The sequence below is a fragment of the Ovis canadensis genome, chromosome 1, assembly GCF_042477335.2.
Source record: "Ovis canadensis isolate MfBH-ARS-UI-01 breed Bighorn chromosome 1, ARS-UI_OviCan_v2, whole genome shotgun sequence".
Taxonomy (NCBI): Eukaryota; Metazoa; Chordata; class Mammalia; order Artiodactyla; family Bovidae; genus Ovis; species Ovis canadensis.
In genome coordinates this window covers 167,168,177-167,194,513 of record NC_091245.1, presented here as the reverse complement: position 1 = coordinate 167,194,513, position 26,337 = coordinate 167,168,177, and the positions used below count along the sequence as shown (strand labels likewise).

Below are 26,337 nucleotides of genomic sequence, written 5' to 3'. Positions count from 1 at the left end.
TTTGTAAAGGGGAAAGAGATGTCCCAGAGTAGAACCCTAACAGAAGTAGTCAATTTGATACGGGTAGGAGGTCTGAGTGTCATAGGTAAACCAATAAGCCCTGACGTAGCAAGATATACTAGGCTATCAGTGTGTTCCTATTCCAGGAATTAGCTCCCTAGTGATGGCGATAAAGTAAATTCTCAAGAAAAATGTTTGGTTAATGATCTTGATTAATTAGTGATGCTTCTGTTGAACAGCTCAGGGGTTGTTGAGCTAATTCATAAAATTATCCAGGCTGCCCATTTACTGACTTATTACTATTGTTGGCCATTTCTCTATTTGTAACACAATATCCTGGCACTGAGAAAGATGAGGGGAGGAAGAGATCATTTCAGTCTATCCAATATTCTCCCTGCTCCCCCTCTTTCCTTTCTTTCTTCCCATCACTCCCTCCCCTCTTTTTCTCTCTCATTTACTGTTTAACTTAACTATTGGTAAATTATTCCAACATTTCTGCTGTTCTTATCATAAAGAACTTAGTCATGGGACCAAGACATTCATTTGCTTCTTTTCTTGCCTTTTCAGTTGGGTTTGGAAATCACACTGGGATTGTTTCTTACTTTATAGTTTGACATAGCACATAATATATACTGACAATCCATGTATATTACATATTAACTAGTAACACTGAAAATATTATGTCCCAGTAAATCTGGGAATAATTTAAACTGAAAACAGTTGAGGCTTGTGATTCCTAAACTGTCCCATAAAATACCAGACCCGAGAGATGCCCTCAGGTTGAGATTTGTCATCGAATATGTTGGGTACACACTATTTACTGTAACTTTTTTGAAGAATGAAAATATACAGAGCATATTAAGGTCTTTATGAAATCTTGTAAGTAAAATTGTAAAATAATAAGTAACTGGTAAAATTACTTGTATTAGTTGTAAAATAATAAGTAAAATTGGTCATGTTATTTGATTATTTCTAAAGTTTATTTGACCATAGAAACTTTTTTCTGTATAAACATGTTAATATCCCATATATTACTTGTTTTGAAACACACTTTGGAAATTTTATACTATAACAGTCACTATTAAAAATATCTTTCTCCAGTAAAACAATTTTAAAAATCACAAAAACTTTTTTTTCTGTATGAGGAATTATCTTTTGACTGGTGTCAAGATAATGAATAGGTGAACATATAGGCCTCTTGAGACTCTTGAAGTCATAGCTTCCCTTTTTCTACTTACCCTAGGCCTTATCTGGCCCCTTGAGACATGTAATATTGTCCTCTGTATCATAAGAAATAAAAATGCTCTTAGTATATCTTGGAAAGTTATGTGCTTATTTGGCATTGTATTCCATTTTAACTTGGTTTTTTGTAAATGCTAAGAGCCATCTCCAGGTGTCCTGAGCACAATCCATTAACTATGTATGCTTAAGTAGCACCATTCTGTAAAATTTTTGGCAAGACCTTAATTTCCTCTAAAGAGAGTGGTTCTTTGAGAATTGTTCTTCTATTCAAGATAAATAAATTAAGGCATAAAGATGATAAAGGCTCCAGAAACAGTCAAGGTATTCTGGGGACTAAAACACTAAAGATTCCTAGAACAGAGGATTCTCAGGCCACATGCATACCAACTTCACAGCTTCATCTCTACTGAGATCATGAACAGTCCTAGAGAGAGGATTGTTCTGTTTTCCTGTGAATGTCATAATTTTTACAAAGCAAGCTGCCCTTTCCTGGTATGCCAAGGATTTTTTTTTTTAAATGCTCCTAACTGATCTCTATCCTCTAGAGGGTTCTGAATTTTGCAATTGTCTCAAGTCTTAACAAGCCATCCCTACACCACTGTGCAATGGAAATGTTCAACAGAAAGGTATTCACTTCGGTCTAGGCAAGACTCTGACTGCTGCCTGGAGAAACGAGGATCCTGGAACGTAGGTTCTGGGCCATCTTGATTGGATAAAGGCTTTTTGGCCCATTTCTGCCTCCTTCTTTCTTGCATTTCCCTTCCCCTCTCCTGGGGACCAAGGGTTGATCCTGGCAGGATGCTAGGGCTTCCCTTTGGAACCCAGGAGGTTTTCTCGGCCCTTGACTCTGTGCTTGTCTCCTGCTGACCCCCAGCTGATGTGGTTTATTTATTGCTGAATTGAGCGTTTAGTCCTGAACATTTAAGTCTTGGCTGGTGGTGGCCTCGGAAAGAACATTTTCTAAGATTGCCATGGTTTTCTTTCAAATAAACTCCTACATGCCTGGACATTTCTGGCATTGCTGAAATGCAGGTGATTTATTTGTAGAGGCTTAAATTGGGAGTTTTTTTTTTTTTTTTTAAAGGAAAACCAGCAATGTGGTATACTCCCATGCTACATTTTAGCCACTGGTTGTAGAGGACACCTTGTTCTGTCTTTTATCAGAAAAATGAAAATCTGAAGGCTCCCTCTGGGAAGAAATCAGTTGTCTGTTCTGAGACACTCAACCCCTCGGCTCCCTCTACTGGTCAATAACCTCCCTCCCCACTCACGGGACAGCAGGGGACTAGAGTCAGCTGGGAGCTAGAAGGGGAACTGGACTTGAAGTTAGGGACTGTGGATCCTATAGCCTATTTTTGCTGCAGATTCCTTATCTTCCTTCATTCTTTCTACCTCAACAGTCTTGGTCACCTAAGCCTCAAATTCTTAGCTCCACCTAGCGTCTCCCTTCCTATATTCCTCAGGCTTGTCTTGTACGTGCCCTTTAAGAGGCCACTTTTTGGCTTTACAGCATGGATGAACACTATGACCTCTGGATGGGAAAATTGTTAAGTACAGATCTTCAAAGAAATATAATAATGTACAGTCATCGCTTTGAATTTATGGACCAAGTTTAGATTTATCTTTAGCTTGCACGCAGTATGATAGAGGAAACATACTAAATGGGATGAGAGCTCACAAAATATCTCCCAGCTGCCCCAGGACAACACTCTTCAACCAGCTCGGAAGGTCTGCTGTCCTGCTGTTGAACTGAGGGCAGCTGTGGCTTAGCCACGCCACTGCTGGGTGGCCAAATGTCTTTCTAAATCGGCCATAGCTCCCTAATAGATGAAACCCTAATGGTGGCCCAGAATTTCAGCAAAACAGCTGTTTTATCTAGCTAACAGAGAGGACTAGAAAAGCTCCCCAACAGGCTGATACATTTTATTTCCTGGAGAAGCCAACAGCTGACATCCACGCCCAGGCCTATTCAGTTAGTTGGAAAAGTAGTACATGAAGTGACTAATTGTCTTTAATCTCAGCATATCAAATGATGCCAGTGCCTAAATATCCTGAGATGTAAACACATCAAGAGAGCTTAAGAAAGACAGTCTTTAAGAAAGACTTACTTAAAAGTATGTTTTCACAATGAAGCTTAGTCGGACCATGTAAATTTTAACATACAATAAACCAATTTCAGAAACACAATGACTATTTCAAAGTTTTGCAAACAATTGTCAGGCATGCTTTAGAGGAAAGTGAAGAAGCATCTGAGGTAACATCTTTCTCTTTCTCGGTAAGTTCTTTCTAGAAAAGATACAAGAATATTCTTTTCTACCTTTATCACTTTCCACATTGGGGTAACTTTATGTATTATGAAAAGTTGTATTTTTCTCTTAGCAGAGAACATTTTGATGACACGATATCCATGGAGTTAGTACTTTGGGTCAGGGTCAAGTTTAAAATGAGGTCAAGTGAGGTTCTTTCCTCAGTGGAAGTCCAGTTAAGGGTTAAGAAGAGTTTTAATAGATGTAAAATTTATAAAGCTTTCCCTCATGTTAGCCATTCCTAATATTGTACTGTACAGAAAGAAGTCTGATCCAAATAGGATTTTACTTCCCAAACATTTGAGTGGGTCTTAGCTCTGACAATCATGTTATAAAAAATCGCTTCTCCGGAGTTTCTCCCTCTTGTTTTAGAGGAATGGATCCTCTTAGCTGCACTGTCTTCTCTCTATGCTCTTGACCTCTTGATAGTCCCTCTCTCATGTCATAACACTTCTCATGCCTGCACCCCTTAACCAGTATTTCCTTAATGGTCCATTACGCATATTTTTGTCATTTCTTTCATTAAAGACCTGAGGAGATTCCAGGTATATTGATAACACACTGTCAATGTCATGCCAGAAGAGGAAGATTATGCTGTAAATCATCACATAAATAATAATACATTTGTTCTGTCATGGAAAAATTGGAACTCAGTCTTAAGCCTGCTGCAAAAAATAGTATTATGCCTAGATCTCAGGCAAATGTAAGGATTAATGAAATCTCTGTAGGCAGGGAAATGGCTCAGCCATTGATAAGGCTAAATGAACTCTCCTGCATTACTTAAAGCACCAGGGAATCTTAAATTTGATATACTTGAGATCTGAGTCTCTATAAGTACCTGTAGACTTGTAAGGATTTTTATGGAAGGAGTTAAGAAATATGGATATTTTATACTTAGCCTTTTTTTTTCTTTAATCAATCACTCACTCTCTCAACACAGGTTTACCAAGCAGCTATTACATATAAGACCCTGGAAGGAAGATAAAAACACACAAGGTGCCTGTGATGATGACAACCAGTGACTTCACTCTTCATAAGGGATTGTACCAGTGTTTCTGAACGTTCTGTAGGAGAGGCCCAGTGAAGCCCCAAACCTTTACCAGTTACAGTTTTTGAGAACTCTATATTTTATGTTTCAACAGGATTCTCATCACAGAGACATCTTAGATACCCACTATATGGGGAAGAAACATGAAAGTTATTCAAAATAGAGCCCTGAACAGAGAGTTCGGTTATACGAACTCCAGTCCGGCTTCTCCTAGTCATGTCTGGGTGACCCTAGGAAAGACATCAAGCTCTCTGACTTTTTTCATCTGTAAAATTAACTTTGTTAGAATTAGCTCCAAGGATTCTTTCAGCCTTTGTACTGTGTGAGTCCCTAAATAAATTTTTAAAACCCAAGAAGTTAGACTAGAGCCTAGATAAATAAAACTTCTTAGATGCTTCCTTTCAGTTTGGAAGCATGTAGCAAGTTTAAATTACCTATCTTCTAGGTATATGAATTAAACTTTAGAAAAATGTAAAGGTTTCTTATTTGTTGGAGTGAAAATCTACCTCACCTGTTTAAGAGAAGTAGGAGACTTTTGATAAAGAGAGGTGCCACAGCTATGAGTGGTACTCCAGAAACTATAAGATCTATAAGGATTGAAAAGAGATTTCTTTCACTGAAAGAAAAAAAAAAGGAGGTAGCACAGAGAGGCATGACTGCATCTGTACATCCTGTACTGGAGGAGAGAAGGACAGCTTTCATTTTCCAGGAAGGACAGTAGAAGTGAGCCCAAAATTAACAGAGGAGATTGAAGGTAGACCATCAATGTGTTTTAATATTTTACATAATCAGTTATAGGTGTCCATAATAGCTTTTGCTGTAATGTTACACTGAGAAGTGAAAATTCATTATTATTTTAGTAGATTGCTCTATGATCAGTTTTTGGGAACATTTTTGTTTCAGTCACTTCAGTTTGATTCCTTGCAATTTCAACAGCTTTGCGGATTTGCGTTCACAGGGCCCCCAGATTATAGACATTCCGACTGTGTGTGACTCCCTTTAGCCCTCTTGTTGCAAATCTATTTGCTTGAAGATAGACTATAAGAACCGCCTTCCTCAAACAGCAAATGTAGTTCCCAAGTCAATAGTGGAATGTCTAATTAGTGGCTTCTCTGTTGGTGCTGAAATGTGGTTACTATTCTTTCCTAGTCTTCACTCCTTGGGTCTCTGCAAAGGGAAAGTTTAGCTGAGCTCTAAATTAGTACTTGGGGGTATAAACTGATGTTAATGACTGTCAGGTCATTGGAAGATCTTTTTCATTATATTCTTAGCATTTTGAAACAACCAGTAAGCTGGCCTTTTTATTTCTTAATTTAAATTTTTAGATACTTTGGGTAGTAAGGGGTTCTTTTTTACACAATGCTAAAGTGATTCTCTAAATTCCATAGGACACTCATTCTTCTCTCTGTATCTTTTTTTTTTTTTTTCATTTCACTCAGTAGCTAGAACAATGAAACTCTCAGAAGATGGCATTCTAGTCTCGAGATCTATACTTTCCTTGAGTTATGCATATGGATGTTCACGGGGGCCTGGTGGAAGAGAAGGAAGCCGGGGCCTGAAGAAAGACCTAATTTTCGGAGGGTTACTTGGAGGACCAGAGATTGGCAAATACCACCGCATGTCAATCATGCTGCAGGTTGCCATATCACAGTTGAAGACCATGGTTAGGGAGGAGTAGACAGCTGCCTCTAACTTGTAACTTTCAAACAGTTACTGAACATTGGACTCTTTGAGAGAGTGAGAGGTGGATTTGTTGACATGAACTACCCATTAGTTAAAAATGTGTTCTGAGGCTTTTTATATTCAGAATGTAGCTTTTATTATAAAATTATAACTGGCAAAGGTCTATGGGTTTTTAATGTGGGGCAGACCTGAAATCATTTTGGTCTCTAGAAGGGCTGTTCTTTCTGTTACAGAAGGGTATAGCAGAGATGAATCTTAAATTATTAGAAATACTCTTATTGATTAAAAAAACAACAACAGCAGATACGGATTTTGTTCCCCATATTCCACATAAAAAAAGAGCAAAAAGAAGTTGCATTTGTTACAGAGATTCTGGTCTTACTCTTCTAGGGCACTTTCTAGGAGCAGTTCTGCCCAGCTTCCCTCTCAATTCTCTGTTCATTTCATTCCCCTCTCCTTGATTTTTGTTTCACAAATGGAATTAAGGTAGGATATACCTTCTGATCATGGGAAGAATATTGTTTTATAATTTTGGGAATAGCAGATCTAAAATGTGTGTTTCCCTAGATGTAACAGGCCCTCCAGATCAACCGAGCTCCCTTCCTGTGTATCTCTAAGGAAACATGCAGTCACTTTTCTTTTATAAGAAACATTAAAGGAGTCACTCAAATTGTGCTGGAGTGGGATGGGGTAGGTAGGGCCATGAACCAACCCAACCCAGGGGCAGCGATACAATGGCATAGACAAGCCTCATGCCTCTATATCCTGTGCAAAGGGGGAGACGCTGGGGGGACTCCATGACTCCCCACTACTGATCTTTCTATAAACTTAAGGAGGAAACTATGGAGAAAGTGTCATTTTTAGTGTCTGGTAAAGACCCCTGGGAAAGTGAGGTCATGAGCAGTCTAGGATGATCTCATCTAGTTATTTAGGGTGTTGAATGTGATGGCACATGGGGAAAGCAGTTACTGTGAAATGGTTCATAGCTGGTAGAGTGGATTAACTGCCAGGAAAAGCAGAAGCAAACCCTGGGGGAACACTTTTCATCCCCACATTTAGGAATAACAGGGAGCTCTTTTACACTGGCAGCACGTTTTTTTTTTTTCCCTCCCAGAAAAGATAACTTTCCTCAAGGGGATCTGGTGAATGAAGCAGTGTCTCTTCACCCTCGTGGTGATGGGCGTGAATCCGGCACTAACATAAAAGAGGAATTAGCTTGGACATACCGCACACTTGGTTTGGCCTGGTCCCACACCTGTGCTCTTGCCACTTACAGCAAATATGAAGCAAGCAGTCTGCACTGTGGCTTGAGATAAAAGGTATTTTAATATGCTCAGGTCACATATTATCATGGCCAATAGTAATTTTATATCATTTTCTTAAAGGAAACCGAACTCCTAGTAATAATTTTTTCCAATGAAGCAAAATTTCGCATGACAGGAAGTTTGACATATAACTTTTTCATTTGAATAATAGCATTGAATCCTCTCCATGCCAAGTAGAAATTTTAAATATCTTTATTATTTCTTTTAATATGCAAACGATAAGGGGGAAAGGTTTGGAAGACCCTCAGCTAAACTTCTAATGATTCTATTTTCTTTAATAGTGAAGAATTTTTTACAGCTTTGGAGACTTTTCCTTTTTCAAGAGAAACAATATAAACAAACCAAAAAAAAAAAAAAAAGGAAACCTTTTCCTCTCCTACTTTAAGAACCTTGAGGGCTGAAACAGTGGTTCGGTTTCCTGACTGCCAGCTTTGGTTTGCCGTCTCTCAGCTGTCTTGTGCAATTCCCCAGAGGAAATATTTGAAGAGGGTTTTTCTCCCACATGAGAGAGTTTCATCCCACACAGCCCGCAGATTCTGACTGCAAACTTCATGGACTAAGTGTCTGGTTTTCCAGAAGTAGCTGCGGAGGACGTTTTTCCTTCACAGGTGCACGACACATATTCTCAGACCTCAGAGATCAGGATGTAAAGTCCGAAGTCTTTAAAAATGAGGGTAGCTTAAAGACTATCTCTCTGGCAATCAGATCAATTTTTACTAGATAAGGAAAAAGGTGACAAGCAGGGATCAAACTTCCAAAGCCTTCAAGCTGATCGTTCTTTACAACCCTCGGGTGTAAACAGAAGTATTGGATAATCTGGCCTGTATTTTTCTCTGACTGTGGAACACATTGAAATGCTTTATGTTTAGGTGTGTGTATAGAAATTCATGAAGTTCTTTTATACACTTCTATTCCAGCACAATTCTCATTTTAGGACGTCTTGAAAAGACAATTTTGTGCTCTCACGTTGTGCCGTAGCTTGTCAATTTGGATTTGTTCTTTCCTATCTACCAGCCACCTGATTATGGTCTCTGGGCAAAGGGTACCCGTTGGCATCATTTTTTCCAAGCACTTAAACCTGGAAAGATATTTTTTAAAGGACTCACAGAAGCTGTCTTGGGGGTTTGGAAAACATGGCAAAATTGTTAGCAGACCTTTGTGCTATTTTTAGGAAACTAATTGTGTTCTTTTAAAGTACATTTTTGACAATGGGACAAAGTTTTCCTTGCCCCCACTGTTACGTGAAATATTTACAATGAAAAGCGATCAGGAAAACACCCCAAACAGATACACTTTAACCTCGGCAACAGCCAGCAACCAGGGGAAAAAGTGATTTAAAAGGCGAAAAGGTTTTTGCAATATTTATGCTGCTGTTTCTGCCCCAAACGAACTTTTATTTTACCGTTCAAACAGAAGTTTGTTTTCAAACCAGTTGCTGGTTTAAAGGAGCAGCCGATCTGGCATCCATAAGAATCAGCTCTAACCAAACAGTAAGCACGTTGACCAGGGGAAACTGATTCCCCCAAAGCAACCCCCAGTAGGTCAGATGCCTGCAGAAGGGTTATCTTACCTTGAGCAAGTAAGATCCAGGAGAGAGGCTCGGGGGCTCCCACAGGAGAGGACCGGGAAAGTGCTCTGATCCGCTGCTGGTAACATGCACTTGGCTTTTATGGGCAGGTGGGAGGAGCCGCTCCTCATGGTAGGTGGGCAGAGGAGCAGCGGCGGGCGGGCAGCCCCGGGAAGCTGGACACTCTTCTCTGGGGAGGGGCGGCGAGGGCAGAGCCAGGAGCCGGAGAGAGGGAGGAGGGGCGGGGAGGGAGGAGGGTGGAGGAGCGGAGGAAGCAGTGGAAACGGGAGAGGAGGGAGAAGGAGAGAAAAAGAGAGACAGAGAGAGACAAGAGAGAAAACTTATAAAGGGATGTAGTCCACAGACAGGGAAAAGACTGGGGAGAAAACGACCAGGAGACTGAGACAGTCAAACAAGCAAGATACGGAGGGAAAGCGGAATTTTGATGATTTGCCATTTTGTATGACATTTTAGATGGCAGTGGTGTTGGGGAGCGAGTTGTGAGTGACGGAGAATAACAATAGGTATTTTCTGTGAATTCGTAAACCTAAATAACGGTTCAGGAATATTTGGAATTTCACAGGCAAGGGAAAGGAGGGGAAGCTGGCCCTCGGAGTAGCGCATCCCGAGCTCTGGATGGGCGCGGAGAAGGGCTGGCCACAGCCGGCTGCCATCCGGCCGCCCTCCTGCGTCCTGGTCTCCCACCCCCCGCGGGTGAAAGCCGGCCCTTCACTCATCACTCCCCACTGTGCTTTGTGACCAGCAAGTTCTCCTGGTGCTGCCGGTAGTGCGCAGCATCCAGAGGCCCCTCGGGAGACTTCTGCAGCATTAAGGTAAATCCAGCAAAGGTTGGAGAGGATCAGCGGAGATTGGCTTGTGGAGAAAGGAACCTCAAAACCAGCCTCGGTCCTCCAACATCTGCTTATGTAACAGGATTGCAGGGCTCTCTGCCCTCTGGTTATTTTCGGTATTTTAAAAACTCTCATTCCTAGCAATTGGAAAACGTCTTGGTGCCATAGCTCTCTGTGTGTCTTAAACATTAAGAGGATTCAACCAACAAGAGGCTGAAGGATCAGGCCGAAATTCTTAAGAAATACATTCAGAGAAAGAAAAACAAACTCCTTTAGCTGCTGAGCCGTGACTCACTTCCTAGCCCAAGTTTGATTTTTGCCACCACAGGAATTAAAGCATTTGAAAAGAGAGAACCTGAGCCTTGAGGGTGAGGGGTACTGACAAGGGGAAAGAAAGAGGCAGGGAGATGGATGGATGGGCCTGAAAAGAACAGGGGAAATAACTTTTACTGACAATATTGATATATAACTATATAAATGTATAGTAATATATTCACACATGAAACTTGATTCATTTCACCACAGCCTTATGGAGTCAAATATGATTCATATTGTGTAGTTTTTTTTTTTTAAAGAAAGGAATTTCAAAGGGTTAAGCAACTAGCTCAAGCTAGCAAGAAGGGGAGCCGTATTTGGTGAGCTTCCAGAGCACGTGTACTCTGCACATGAGGCCACCATATAGAATGCCTGACCTGGTCTCAGGTTAGTCCTGATGTCTTTGTGTGTGGAGTGGGGAGAGGTTATCAGACTCCAAGAGAAGGAAAAATGATGACCAAGAGCCGAATATGTTGAACTGGGTACTGTTGACATCTTGGTCCAGATAATTCTGGTGAGAACTTTTTCTGGCTATTATAGGATGTTGAGCACTATCTCTGGCCTCTACCCACCAGATGCCAGTAGCACTCTCCTTCTTGAGTTATGAGAATTGAAAATGTGCCTACACTTACCCAAATTGTGGGGGAGGAGGAGCAAAAAAAAAATCTCCTCCCTTTAAGAACCATTGGTTGTAAAAGGTCCACAGATATAAAAAAGGATTTTAAAGAAATTCATAAGAAAATATCCAACAGTGGTATTTGGATAATAGTAATATTAGTTGTCATATGTGTTTAGGTTACATTGAACATAACTTTTACATTTTCATAATCCCATCTGTCTGCCTCTAGACTTCAAAGCCTCAATTGCTTTCTTCCTAACTAATCTTATTCTCATTCGGATACAGCTGGGAGTCAACAACCCCCTGTGCCTGGGATATGAGGAGAATTAATGATATACGAGGTGAAACATTTAAGTTCTTTATTATAAACACAAACTTGACCTTAGAACAGTTACTCAGATGTTACTCATGATGTTTCATGACATTGATTATTTGTCTTAATAGTTCTAATTTTTCATTTCTAGAACCCCTTCACAAATAGTATGTTTGTGCTTTGAGAATATGCCTAAATCCACTGAAGGAAGTCTATGAAATGAACAGCTTTGTTACTGGACTTAGAAATAAAACTGCATTGAGTCTTCTGGGGTTGACCCTTGAAATCAAATACGATTTCACAGGAAAGCTACCACTTCTGGAACTTTATAGTTTAGTGAAGAAATGTTTTCTGGGAAAGCTAATTAGGACCCAGTTAGAGGCACCTCTGGGTGATACATATTAGTAGATATCCTTATCAGATTATAGCAAATCACCTTTTCAATTCTGATTTAATGCCTTTAGACATTCCAGATCCATCACATAGTTGTGAAAAATAGAAACAGAAAAGGCAAGCAAAGCGCATTCAAAGGGAAGGCAATTGACAGCTGTATTTTCTTTTCCTTTTTCCTCCATCACTCCCTCCTTTCAAACCTGAATATCCAGCTATGTAACAAAAGAGCTCCTTTCATTTTGTTTGGATGGTGCTAACGGTTAGTTCATTTCTCCAGTTCACACTTGCCTGAATCTAACTCTAGCAGATCTGGACAACAAATCAGGAATCCAGGAATGTGATCTCTTTGCTGACTCTTCGAGTGCCCTTCTAGAATCTCTTGAAGGTGACTGAGGTTTGAAATGACCTAGTTTGGTCTTTTGTGGAAAGAAAGGAATCCAATGACAACATACTAGATGGCTCTGAAGTTTCCATTGTGTGAATGTAATAACAGCTACAGATTATTACCTTATTTTAAAGAGCTTTGAAAATGGAAACTTTTTTTTAAATTTAGAATTAATCAACTAATAAATACCTATTAAGAATGGATACAGACAGTGTGGGGTATTCAAAGCAAAGGAAAATAGTAAGAATGTAGATCTACTCTCATGGAAGGAAAAAACAAACAAACATATAATTCTTGTTAGTTGGGTTGCAAAGTGGTTTCAGGGAGGTGTTGGCATTTGGGTTGACTGTGGAAACCAGAATTGGAATGGGTGAGTGATGAATTCTAGGACAAGGGGGGAAATGTACACAACTGGGGGAGTCACAGGAAAATGTGGAGAATGGTAAATGGCTGGCTTGACTTAAGGGAAGGGTTTGTATAGCAGAACAATGAAGCTAAGAAACAGGAAAGGAGAGATGCAGTCAGCCTGTGGATGGCCTTCAATGTCACCTCAGTAGTCTGAACTGTAACTCTAGGCAATGAGAAGTCATTGGAGACTTTTGAGCCATAGCATGGCATGCTAGAAATGGCATATTATTAAGAATTCGCTTTTCTTTGTATAGGCTATTTGTAGTAGCTTTGCATATAAATACTTGCCAGTCTCTCCAGGGCCATAAGCATACTTAGAGAAAGCTGAGTGTTTGTGTCCTGCAGACTTGGAGGTCTGCATGAGGTGGCAAAAATGATGGTAGTTCTACCCTAGAGTGTCCCTACAGTGTTCTGGGTGATTCTTAGGAGATGGGAAGGCAGAATTCTCCGAGTGTGGCCAAGATGATAGATGAGATTAATGTGAAGGTTGGTGCCTGTTCTGTGTGTCAGAGGGGCTGGTCTTTAAGTCACCTGCTGTAGCTTTAATGTTATCAGTCTTTTACTTTTATCTGGACTTCCCTGGTGGCTCAGATGGTAAAGCGTCTGCCTACAATGTGGGAGACCTGGGTTCAATCCCTGGGTCGGGAAGATCTCCTGGAGAAGGAAATGGCAACCCACTCCAGGATTCTTGCCTGGAAGATCCCATGGACAGAGGAACCTGGTGAGCTACAGTCCATGGGGTCGCAAAGAGTTGGACACGACTGAGAGACGTCACTTTCTTTTACTTTTATCTAGTTTATTTCACTTTTTCTATTTCATAGTCAGTGCTCCCATTTCATTTAGTTTAGCTTTTCCAATTTCTCCATCTGTTTTCTTTTTCTTTGATGTTCTTACTCAAGCCTTTATCAAGCATGGTAGACAAGTTTTTGTTTACATGTTTATAAATAGTATGTATAATATACATATATTTTAGAAAACTTATGAACATTTGCCTAACTAAAAACTTTATGACATTTTGATTCCACTTGTTTGACTTAATATGAATAAAATGCTAGATTTCTAGTTCAAAAAAATAGATATGCAACAAGCAACAAAGGTTTACTGTGTAGCACAGGTAACTATAGTCAGTATCTTATAATAACCTATAATGGAAGATAATCTGAAAAATAATGTATGTTATATGTATATACTAAATCACCTTATTTTGCACCTGAAACATTGTAAGTCAACTATACTTCAAAAAAAAATAAATATATATATAAAGAAAAAAAGTATCAGTCCAGAGATAATAGGTTTCATGTAGAGATCCTTGAATTTTGAAGGGTTTCTGGATGAGGAAACAGGGGACCCTGGTATTAAAAACTTATGCTGTCACATTTATGTTTTTTAAATTACTTTGAACTATTTCCTATGTGTTATCCTCAGCAAATTTCAACCTTCAGTTTTTCCTACCACTCCTCAGTTGCTTCAAAATGCAAATGATCATGGCTTTGGGTCCGAACAAAAATCACGATGATCTGAAGTTCAATGTACAGAAATTTGCTCTTTGTCTATCAGCTGACCCATCAGTCAGTCAGCCTAAGCTTCTGTTAAGTATCACCAAATATGATCTTGGACCGCAAGGCACTTACAATTGCCAGCTCTCCTAGGACATTTAAAGTAGGGTTTTATTTACAAAAATTGAAAAGGTTCACAGCACAGAAGAAAAGCACACCTCTCCTACATTCCAGAGGAACGTTGGATTCTGTGAGTCACTGTTTTCCTGTTGGCCCAGATGGTAGAGAGCTGACTGACTCGGGTGATCCACAGATGACTGCCTCACAGCTCCGCTGGCTTTATAAAGAGCACTGGATGGAGGGTCAGGAAATATGGGGTTTAGTCCCAGCTGGGCCACTAACTACCCATACAAACTTGCGGCAGATGTTCTATCCTTTTTGGATTCAGTGTCTGCATGTAAAATAAGGAGGCTTAACCAGCTCTTTCCACTTGTCAGATGCCTGCTCGGTACTAGCCACTAGATGCTCCTTTAAAAATTCAACATCCCGGGGAAGCCAACCTGATGATCCATGATACACATCCTTAACTTGAGTCATAAGAGTGAAGCTCATAATGTATTAGTCCAGTGCTGGCTATAAGAAGATCACACCCCAACATTAAACATTGTCTGTATTCTAGATCCAGAATCCCCAAAGGTGGGGTTTAATTAGCTCTTAACTGTTATAATTCTCTCTCTAAGTCTCAGGATTGGGAAGAAGTCTCCCAGGTTTGGGCTTCCTGTGTGGCTTAGTAGTAAAGAATCTGCCTGCCGATGTAGCAGCCGCGGGAGACTCGGGTTCATTCCCTGGGTTGGGAATGATTTCCTGGAAGAGGAAATGGCAACCCACTGCAGTATTCTTGCTGGGAAAATTCCATGGGCAGAGAAGCCTGGGGGGCTATAGAGGGGTTACAGAGTCAAACGCACTGAGAAAATGAGCACTCCCAGATTTAGCCATCAACCTCTAAACCTTGTAGCCTTTTAATTTTTTCTTCTGAATCAAGTAGTAATTCTCCTTTTAATTGGTGGAAATGTAACCACACTGTACAGAGCCCCAGTTTCTGAAAATTCTGTTCATTGTGCTGAATTTGTTTGATGTCCGAATAAATTGATTTGATTTCCTGTGAAGCTATCTATTCTTCTCCCACTATGAATTCTTCCCTTTCCCAAGTGCTCCACCTCTTTATTTCTTTAATTAGGAAAAATCTGTTGCCTTTTTCAATATAGACTAAATGATTGTGACTCTTTTTGGTTTCCCAAACTGTTAGACTTTTACTAGCGTCACTGAACCTTTTTTTCATCTTTTACCCTCTCCATAACTAATGGCACCTAAAGCCGTTCCATTCTTTTTCTGTTCGTTGAAAATTTCATCGTAGGGATTCTCTCATGGGGGCTGTGCAATGGAGAGGGAAAAATATATTCCAGGGAGAGTTTTTTTTCCCTTACTTAAGAGTGGAAAAGTAAAAGCTTTCCAGAGAACTAGAGAAATATATTCACCCGTACCATATGCCATCTTAAATCCTACCTAAAATATGGGAATGTCTTGGTCCTAGACTTCCCCTGCTGAATAATTTGTAATCCTGCCTTGTCTTCTACCCTCCACACTTTCTAATTGTGATTTACTCTTATGCTTTTATTAATATTTACCTCATGTTCAATTTTAATAAATCCCATATTTCCTGCTTAGAGTTATATCTTATACAACCTAAGATTTTCATGAAAAGCTCCAGTTTGACAGGCAAAAATGTTTATCTGAGGCAAGAGGTCTAACAGGTGATCAGACCTTACCTATCCCAAATTACCTGGCCTGTTGCCCCTGTAGCAATCACCCTAAACACAGCAATGATTATGTCGTGTCTTCATTCAGACGCCTTCAGCGATACCACTCTGTAAAGAAAACCATATGTTACACAGCACAGGGAATATAACTAATGTTTTATAATAACTATAAGTGAAGGATAACTTTTAAAAATTGTGAATCACTCTGTTGTACACCTGAAAGTTCATAACATTGTAAATCACCTATTGTTGTTTGGTCGTTAAGTCATGTCTGACTCTGCCACCCCATGGACTGTAGCCCATCAGGTTCTTGTGTCCATGGGATTTCCCAGGCAAGAATTCTGGAGTGGATTGCCACCTCTTTCTCTAGATCTTCCTGACCCAGGAATCAAACCTGCATCTCCAGCATTGGCAGGCAGATTCTCTACCACTGAGCCATCTAGGAAGGCTATAAATCAACTGCACTTCAATTGAAAAAACATCCAAGTTCATATTCTGGCATTAAAGAGCCCCCCCAGATTCAAGCCCAGTATTCATTTCATTTACACACCCTGTAAATGTGCTTCAGGCAGGAGAAATTTTGCTCATCATAATATCTGTGCCTGTAGCTCTTCATCTTGTATGTTACTGTCAATGGAGTGCCTGTTGCCAGGTGAATATTGCTCAAATCCTTTAATACTTCAAAACCACCTTCTTTAGGAAATGTTTCCTGGTCCTTTTTTGAACCTCCCAGGGAAATTGGTACTTATGACGTTTTCTACTCTTTACACATATGCTCACTTATTGTCTCCTCAAATTCACTGCTCCCTCCTTGGAGCCCTAACTCTTCCCCCTGACACAGGGCCTATCATGGAGTAGGTGGTCAATAACTATGAACTGTGGAATATTTTTTGAAAATAAATCCTTTCCTACCTTTCTCTGTTCCTAGCCCTTTTACCTGATTCAACTAAAAAAAAAAATGCTTTTAGAGCTCCTAGTATGTTTCTGTCAGGATCATAGAAACTGTGTTCAAAAGACCAATATAGCTTCATTACCATTTTTGAGGAATTTAAACAGTCTTGTTGGGGAGCAGAGATAAATAGGAAGTTTCTATTCCATATGGTAAATTCCATGGGTGAGCTAAGTACTAGGCACGACAGGAGCTCCACAACCATCCTTGCTCATGAGAGGGAGCTTTGGGTGTGTTACTCTGAATGCCAGGTGTACATCGGGATGGCATGGAGAAACACAGAAAAGCAAAGTTTGGTCCTTCTCGATGCCACTTGGGAGGAAAGTACGATATGCTTTGTGTTTGGGGTGTGGGATCAGGAGGGACAGTCTGCATGTTGGCCTGACCACTGTGTCTTCCGGGTCATTCAGTCAAGGTGTGAGGGTTATTTGAGTAGATATGTTTCAATACTGCTTTGACATACAAAGGGCTTGAATAAACTCTTCTGGTGTATAGCATCACATGCTGAGAGTTTTGACTGACTTAGACTGCACCTAACGCTGAGTGGGCTTCCCTGCTGGCTCAGATGGTAAAGAATCTGCCTGCCTTGTGGGAGACCCAGGTTCGATCCCTGGGTTGGGAAGATCCCTTGGAGAAGGGAATGGCTACCCACTTCACTCTTCTTGCCTGGAGGATTCCATGGACAGAGGAGTCTGACAGGCTGCAGTCTATGGGGCCTCAAAGGTCATGACTGAGCAACCAGCACTTTCACTACTGAGTACACTTAAAATTGATGCTTTTGGACTTTCTTGGTAATACAGTGATTAAGAATCTGCCTGCCAATGCAGGAAACATGGGTTCTATCCCTGATCTGGCAAGATTTCACGTGCCAAGGGGCGACTAAACCCATGGCCCTTGTGCTATATTGCTGAGCCTGTGCTCTATACCCCATGCTCCACAAGAGAAGCCACTGAAATGAGAAGCTGTGCATTGCACCTGCAGAGTAGCCCCTCCTCATAACAACTAGAGAAAGCCCCTGTTCAGCAACCAAGACCCAGTGCAGCCAAAAATTAATTAATTAATTAAAAAAAAAAAAGAATTGGTGCTATGTATCTTTGGATGCTCTGTGATGGATGCTATCTCAGGGCATCTGGTTCTATCTGTTTCCTTTAAAGGAAATCCTTTGTAAGATAGCCTTCAAGAACCGCCATGACAACAAGGGGGAGAATTTAGAATTCTACTTTGACAGTGTTAGTCCCGAAGTCTGACTCTGCAACCCCATGGACTGTAGCCCACTGGGCTCCTCTGTCCATGGGATTTTCCAGGCAAGAATACAGGAGTAGCTAGCCATTCCCTTCTCCAAGGGATCTTCCCAACCCAGGGATCGAACCAGGGTCTCCTGCTTTGTAGGCAGACTCTTTATCAGGGAAACACAAATGCTTTGTGTTGGCCCCACTGAGTTTTGAACTCAGGACCTTCAGATTATGAGACTGAAGTGCTGCATACTGTGCTAAGGAGGCACCTGTCAATCTTGGCTTCTATATTATTCACAGATTTTTTTTCCTAAATGTGGACATATAATGGTTGCCCCTTATAATTTGTGCTTAGGGCCACTGTATTGTGAGCACACTCAGTGTGCCAATACCAGATCTCTTCATCTGTTAGTCCACTTGTTTTCCTAGAAGGAAATTCACAATCCTGGAGTTTCACTCTATGCATAAGAAAATAGGCAAGTCTATTTGCAAGATCACATTAAAGACACCAAAGTTATTAATATGTGGTTAAATGGGCTTTAGATGCCTACGTAAGGGAATGGGAAGAGAAATGGCCTTTTAAGAAGCAAGACTTAAATATCTGTGCAAAAAGTGACCTGACCGCATGAAACTCTTGTAACTTGTTGTTTATAGATTTGGTCCTGTTGGATTTTTGGAAAAGGTGTCTGTTTCATACTATCTTGGTTTCATCCTATTTTTCACTGTCCTCATTTCTTCAATGTTCCAATGTCTTCATTTTCCTACTTTTTCATTAAATTCCATCTTGTTGTATGTCTTTTGTACCCTTTCTGGACCCTTCATTTTGATTTGACTTTCTGTGCTGGGTTTATTACCAGAGATTTAGGTGAGTACTCGGATTGCATCTGGCCATGTGGCATGGAGGAACCCTGTTCAGGATCAGATGTCTTTCCCCATTCCCCACTTTCTCTATGACCAGACCAGAAGGGTTCCTACTAGACATTTCTGAAGATGAATTATGTGTTTATCATCACAAATGGATATTGCTTTCTATTTTAATTTGTGAAGTCTTGTCTTCACTTCTGCTTTCTAGATTATAAGTTTCTCCAACTGAGAAGTCAAAACATCTCTTGAATGCAGGAAAGAGTGTAACTCCAAGTACCAGCATAGGGCTGACTGCCTCAATAAACACTTGTTGATTTATGTCCCTTTTGAGACTATGATGATGATACATCTATAAAATCCATGAATATATTTGCATCTGACTATTTCTCTTTGTGAGAGAAGTATTAATAGCATCTGTAGTGATTGGAAGTACTTGGGGCCCTCTTTTTAGGTTGCATCCTAGGTCTTAATTTTTGAAGAAGTCAGTATCTGCCTTTACTCATAAATTAAAAATCTCATCTTTCATGCTGTTCGCATAGGGTCTCACAAGGGGAAGGAGTTGGCCTGTTACTCATTACTTCTCATTTTCAGACCCTCTGTGATGACTGGATACCATGAGCATTTGGTCCAGATGAGAATCTAATTTTCTGTTCCCTTTGAATAATAAGAATGTTCTGTGGGACTCTGGCATCTTGGAATATTAGTAGGTGTTAGGTATATGAAAAAATATGTCCAATCCATTATGTTTCAGAAATCCTGGATTATTAAAATTAGATAGATTTCTTTATTGCATGGCCATTCCAAGCCTTCCATGGCTAACGTGTTTTTTTTTCATATTCTAAAAGGTAAACATACTATACATAGTGTTTCCTAAGATTATTTGACTTACAGGACCAACCCCATACTAATCCCTCTTTCCAAGGGACTTTCAATAGAACTATTGCTCTGTGGTCCTTAAATTTGGAAGCCCTGCCAGAGAACTTGTCATACCCCCACCACTAGGACCAACACTAATACCAACATTATTTCCTCTTAAGTACAAATAGCACTTGATGCTTTTCACAGCATTTCCACATGTATTCTCTCATTTCATTTTCATTAGCTGTGTTTAGGGCAATCTTCCCAAGTGGCACTAGAGGTAAGGAACCTGCCTGCGAATGCAGGAGATTGAGACGCAGGTTCAATCCCTGGGTTGCGAAGATTCTCTGGAGGAGGGCATGGCAGTCCACTCCAGAATTCTTGCCTGAAGAATCCCTTGGATAGAGGAGCCTGGAGGGCTACAGTCCGTGAGGTCGCAAAGAGTCAGACACGACTGAAGCGACTTGGTACATTGAGCATAGGCTAGGCAAGTATAATTTTATCACCCTAGTAGATGAGAAAGGAGAAACATTATCCTGGTAGTGTGTCAGAGAATTTTTGAATTGCATAGAGGTAAAGAGGACACAGGTCTATGGCTAGAGAATTCTTGATATTATAAAGAGTAGACTTTTTCTGTTATTTTATTTATTTATTTATTTTTACAAACAATTCCTCCCCTTCAGCACTCTGCCCAGAAGAAACTCTTCTACTGCATGAGGTGACATCCACGTAATTTCAGATACTGTGGAAGGTGATGCACTTAGATGGTTTGATTCAGTGTTAGGGTGCCAAATGCATTTGCCTGTATAAAACAGATTGATTCAATATTGGACCTTAATGCAATTGGGAGAAAATTGAAGGAAAAAGTTGAAATCTGACCACAGCATTTCATTTATAGCAAAAATTTTGTACAGATTTATTAGAAATTCTGACCACAGACCACTCATTGGGATGCTTTAGAAACTTCCTTCTGTCCCCAATTTCTACTTGGAACTTCATATACTTTTAATGTGTGTTCAGTTCAGTTCAGTCACTCAGTTGTGTCCAACTCTTTGCGACCCCATGAAGTGCAGCATGCCAGGCCTCCCTGTCCATCACCAATTCCCGGAGTTCACTCAGACTCACGTCCATCGAGTCAGTGATGCCATCCAGCCATCTCACCCTCGGTCGTCCCCTTCTCCTCCTGCCCCCAATCCCTCCCAGCATCAGAGTCTTTTCCAATGAGTCAACTCTTCGCATGAGGTGGCCAAAGTATTGGAGTTTCAGCTTTAGCCTCATTCTTTCCAAAGAAATCCCAGGGCTGATCTCCTTCAGAATGGACTGGTTGGATCTCCTTGCAGTCCAAGGGACTCTCAAGAGTCTTCTCCAACACCACGGTTCAAAAGCATCAATTCTTTGGCACTCAGCTTTCTTCACAGTCCAGCTCTCACATCCATACATGACTACTGGAAAAACCATAGCCTTGACTAGGCGGACCTTAGTTGGCAAAGTAATGTCTCTGCTTTTGAATATGCTATCTAGGTTGGTCATAACTTTTCTTCCAAGGAGTAAGTGTCTTTTAATTTCATGGCTGCAGTCACCATCTGCAGTGATTTTGGAGCCCAAAAAAATAAAGTCTGACACTGTTTCCACTGTTTCCTCATCTATTTGCCATGAAGTGATGGGACCAGATGCCATGATCTTCGTTTTCTGAATGTTGAGCTTTAAGCCAACTTTTTCACTCTCCTCTTTCACTTTCATCAAGAGGCTTTTTAGTTCCTCTTCACTTTCTGCTGTAAGGGTGGTGTCATCTGATGTGTGTAGTCCGCACTAAATTTCCGTAACTGTTGATGATTTTCTCCACTTGACACTAACGTGAGGCTACTTTCACTATATGCAGGTCAGGAAGCAACAGTTAGAACTGGACATGGAACAATAGACTGGTTCCAAATAGGAAAAGGAGTACGTCAAGGATGTATATTGTCACCCTGCTTATTTAACTTATATGCAGAGTACATCATGAGAAATGCTGGGCTGGAAGAAACACAAGCTGGAATCAAGATTGCTGGGAGAAATATCAATAACCTCAGATATGCAGATGACACCACCCTTATGGCAGAAAGTGAAGAGGAACTAAAAAGCCTCTTGATAAAAGTGAAAGAGGAGAGTAAAAAAGTTGGCTTAAAGCTCAACATTCAGAAAACGAAGATCATGGCATCTGGTCCCATCACTTCATGGGAAATAGATGGGGAAACAGTGTCAGACTTTATTTTTTTGGGCTCCAAAATCACTGCAGATGGTGACTGCAGCCATGAAATTAAAAGACACTTACTCCTTGGAAGAAAAGTTATGACCAACCTAGATAGCATATTCAAAAGCAGAGACATTACTTTGCCAACAAAGGTCCGTTTAGTCAAGGCTATGGTTTTTCCAGTAGTCATGTATGGATGCAAGAGTAGGACTGTGAAGAAAGCTGAGTGCTGAAGAATTGATGCTTTTGAACCGTGGTGTTGGAGAAGACTCTTAAGAGTCCCTTGGACTGCAAGGAGATCCAACCAGTCCATTCTAAAGGAGACCAACCCTGGGTGTTCTTTGGAAGGAATGATGCTAAAGCTGAAGCTCCAGTACTTTGGCCACCTCATGCGAAGAGTTGACTCATTGGAAAAGACTCTGATGCTGGGAGGGATTGGGAGCAGGAGGAGAAAGGGACGACAGAGGATGAGATGGCTGGATGGCATCACTGACTTGATGGACGTGAGTTTGAGTGAACTCTGGGAGATGGTGACGGACAGGGAGGCCTGGCATGCTGCACATATGGGGTTGCAAAGGGTCAGACACGACTGAGTGACTGAACTGAACTGAACTGAACTTTCACTAGGTGAGTGTAAACAGCATGTTGTGGGTAAGCAGAAGTTAAACAGCAATTATCTAAGTCTATAGATTGGGTTTAGTAACCAGAGTTTTAATTTCTTATTTTCTTTTGAAAGGACATTTGGAGAGAGAAATAACAGTGCTTGTGAGTAATGGGAGTGAACTTCCAGATAATTCCTCTGAAAAGACATTCCTTTCTATACCTAATCCACTTCCCCCATATAGATCTGTCTTTCTTGGAAGCAAAAAACTATTGTATAAAGGGAGTGAGTGGTACCAAAGAGACTCCTTTCCTCATTCTCAGAATGGCACAGATTTATGCAAAGAGCATTAAGAGCAGAAATTAAATAAATAAATAAAAATTACCTAAGAGCAATACAGTTCTTCTACCGAAGTTTAGGCATGGAGCTTTGAGCAGTTGCAGGCTGAGTGGCTGCAAATCTTTGTAGAATCTTCATTGACACCAAGAAGAGACAGTGCAGTGCAGAATGCTGAAGGGCCAACTAGGGCAGGGACCCTGACATTCTACAGATCTTCTCTATGTCTCTGCTGATGGAACAGGGTCAGCTTGGCTGTGATGCTTGTGTCATGAGCTGTGTCAGGGTAGTGGGCCAAGTGGCCCTCTTGAACCTTTCAAGACTGAGGGGGTATAGCTGGAGGAACTAGGCTAAAGCTTGATCTATTAGGGAAAGCTGGGATCTAAGATCGGTGTCTTGCTCTCCAATATATTTTCAGTACCTACCAAGAAACACAGAATCAGGTTCAATAAATACTTATGGGAAAATATGGATTGATGAATGAATATGACAAGAGTACCAGGTAGGAATACCAAGTCTGATGGGGAAAGCCAGGATGGAAATCAGGTGTTGTGCTAAGAGTCTGTGAAACCATCAACGATGAAGTCTCACAGTGCCGGGTTTTAGATGGATTGAAAGTGACATAATGTTGGAAACAGAAACAGACGAAAACCAAGAGTGTGTTGAGTGTGTGACTCTAGCCACCCTCCTTAAGGCTACATGATTGGTGGTAAACTCCAGACACACACTCTCATGGTTGTATGTTAGATGCATTGTATCCTGGCATATACTTGTTAATGATTCCACAGTGTGAGGTCAGTTCTTCATGACTGATATTTATAAAATCCCCAATTATGCAACCCCCTTTAGATACTGATTACAAAGTAGGAAGGCCCAATGGGAACTTCTAATCTTGTTTCATTTCCTGTGTAGATAGTTTTCCTAGATAAGCAGCACCCTAGTACGCAGATGTACTGTAAACAAGAATGTATTGCATGGCAGGGAAAACTAGCATCCATTTAAAGTTTAACCGGAGACAATTTACATTAGCAGGATAATCTTTGTGGATATCTGGAAGAACTCATAATTCAAGTGGCAAGCCAAATTGATTCTTTCTGGTCCTTGTTTATTGATGTTTGTCAAGCCCCTAGAGTAAGCTTCAAGAAACAGGAGGTTTAAGATCTGTGTCATTCTCTTCAACTATCATAATGCATTCGTAGTGGTTATAGCTCTGGTTTCTATTTATACCATGGGACTGATTTTAGCAAATTCAATGTGTGGCAGTTTGCCCATTATTTACATGTTGCTCTGAAACACATTGGTAATGGAGAATGAATGACTTGATTTTCCGGACATGAGAATGGAAATGTCTGGGTTATCATGGGACTGACCATGTACACACTTCACTTGTCACCATCCTATTAAATCAGTTTCTGAAGTGGAATGCCAAACTTCTTGGCATGCACATCTGCATCCATACATGGGAATCATTAGACTATGTAAATGCTGCATCTTTGTAGTCATCTGTGCTTTATGTTCATGGGGAGAGTTATTCAGTTATATAAATAAGTCACAGACAAAGTCTTAGACAAAAAGTTCTTGGACTGGTGAATAATAAAAAGTTTTTTTTTAATGTGTTTGTTGCTTCCATATGACTTTTTGTTTATGTTCTGGATTATAGCCATTGCCACCATTGTGCAAAAGCCAGAAAGAAATTTAATCGGGTGTTGCCCACAGGGGTTGTTATTTAGTATAGTTTTCAGTTTCCACCACATCTTACTAAGTCAGTGGACCCAGATGCAGCAAACCCCACTGGGGAGATCTAGGGTACATATGCTCAAAGCCATCGTTTCATAATTAAAACATGGTTCTATCTTTTCAGATTTCTTTGAAGATAAAATCTCCTTTAAAAATTATTCTATGCTCCTAATTAGAAGTTCCCCCAATTCTTTCCCACAGATATTATGTCTAGTTTTTGGTTCCCCAAAAAACATCTGCCCAATAATCCTTTTCTAAACATAATTAATATATTTTCTCAAACATCTCTCGCTTTCTGTTTGCCAGTATGTTTACCCCTTCAGCTCTGTAACATAAATTCTGAAAAACAATGAAATTTCAGAGCACAGTGGGGAAGATATCCCACGTAATCCTCCTCCATGCTTTCTTCACTGTCCGATCTTGAACTTCTAGCTGCTCCCTTGGTTGTCAGCTTTTTTCATGCTTCTCTCTCTTTATCACCTTTTGTATCCAGACTGTGGTCAAGTTCTGTTTATTTGGTCAATATATCATTTACCTCCATTCATTCACCCATTCACTCAAGCCTCTACCTTGTACATGTCACTGCTGCTGCTGCTAAATCGCTTCAGTCGTGTCCAACTCTGTGCGACCCCATAGACGGCAGCCCACCAGGCTCCCCCGTCCCTGGGATTCTCCAGGCAAGAACACTGGAGAGGGTTGCCATTTCCTTCTCCAATGTGTGAAAGTGAAGAGTGAAAGTGAAGTCGCTCAATTGTGTCTGACTCTTAGCAACCCCATGGACTGCAGCCTACCAGGCTCCTCCATCCATGGGATTTTCCAGGCAAGAGTATTGGAGTGGGATGCCATTGCCTTCTCCATGGAAAGGGTTAATCTCAGGTTATCATGGGCACTACTATCTATACCATTCTCTACCTCAAGCAAAGTACAGGTCTATCATTTTTTATTTAACCACTGAGCCTGCCCTTTAGGGGTCTCAGAGCAAGAGCTACTGAACACAGGGTTGGCCTGCTATAGCGCAGAGTGTATTAAAATGAGATTATTCTCCTGACAGTCCCACACTCTTGTTTCTTGTTACCTTGACTCTTCCTCATTCTTAATAGGTGGCTACTGTGGTAGGCAGAATTGTGGACTTCCAAATGTGGCCACATCCCAGTCCCCAGATCCTGTGAACATGTTACTTTATGTGGCAAAAAGTAGTTTACAGATGTGATGCAGTTACGACAGTTGGGATGGGGAGATCATTTTGGATGATCTGCTTGAGTCCAGGATAATCATAAGTCTCTAAAAGCAGAACACTTTTCCTTATTTGTTCAGAGAAAGAGATGTTACCAGAAAAGTTTCAGAGGGGTGGCCACCTTGTTGACTTTGTAGGTAGAGGGAGGGGGCCATGTGCCGAGTAATGCAAGTTGCCTCTAGAAGCTAGGAAAGACAAGGAAATGGATCATCCCTTCCTTAGAAAGAACCTGCTGATGCCTTGGTTTTAGACAGTGGGGTCCAGGTCAGACTTCTCATATTAGGTCTGCAGGATAATAAATCTGTGTTGTTTTAAGCCATTAATTTTGAGATAACTTGACATGGTGGCATTGAAAATTAATACAGCTCCCATGACAGCCATGGGCTTCTATACTTCTTGGGTTGACTTTTGGTATCTCCTGTCTACTGGCCCTTCTATATTGACCTCAGTTATCTACTTCAGCCCTTTTTGCATCTCAAAGTGGGGACATCATCCATTCCTTGGTATCTCCTATTGACTGTGCATTTC

General features: G+C 40.7%; 1 protein-coding gene across 1 annotated transcript in view; it reads right to left on the bottom strand.

Moving 5' to 3' along the window:
* The window catches only part of COL8A1 (collagen type VIII alpha 1 chain), a 166,603-nt gene extending 157,230 nt beyond the window's left edge, over nt 1–9,373 (bottom strand). Inside the window, exon 1 of the mRNA XM_069551085.1 lies at nt 9,175–9,373. The gene's annotated coding sequence lies outside the window, so the exon portion shown is untranslated. The remainder of the gene's footprint in view (nt 1–9,174) is intronic.
* Nucleotides 9,374–26,337: the final 16,964 nt, after the last annotated feature.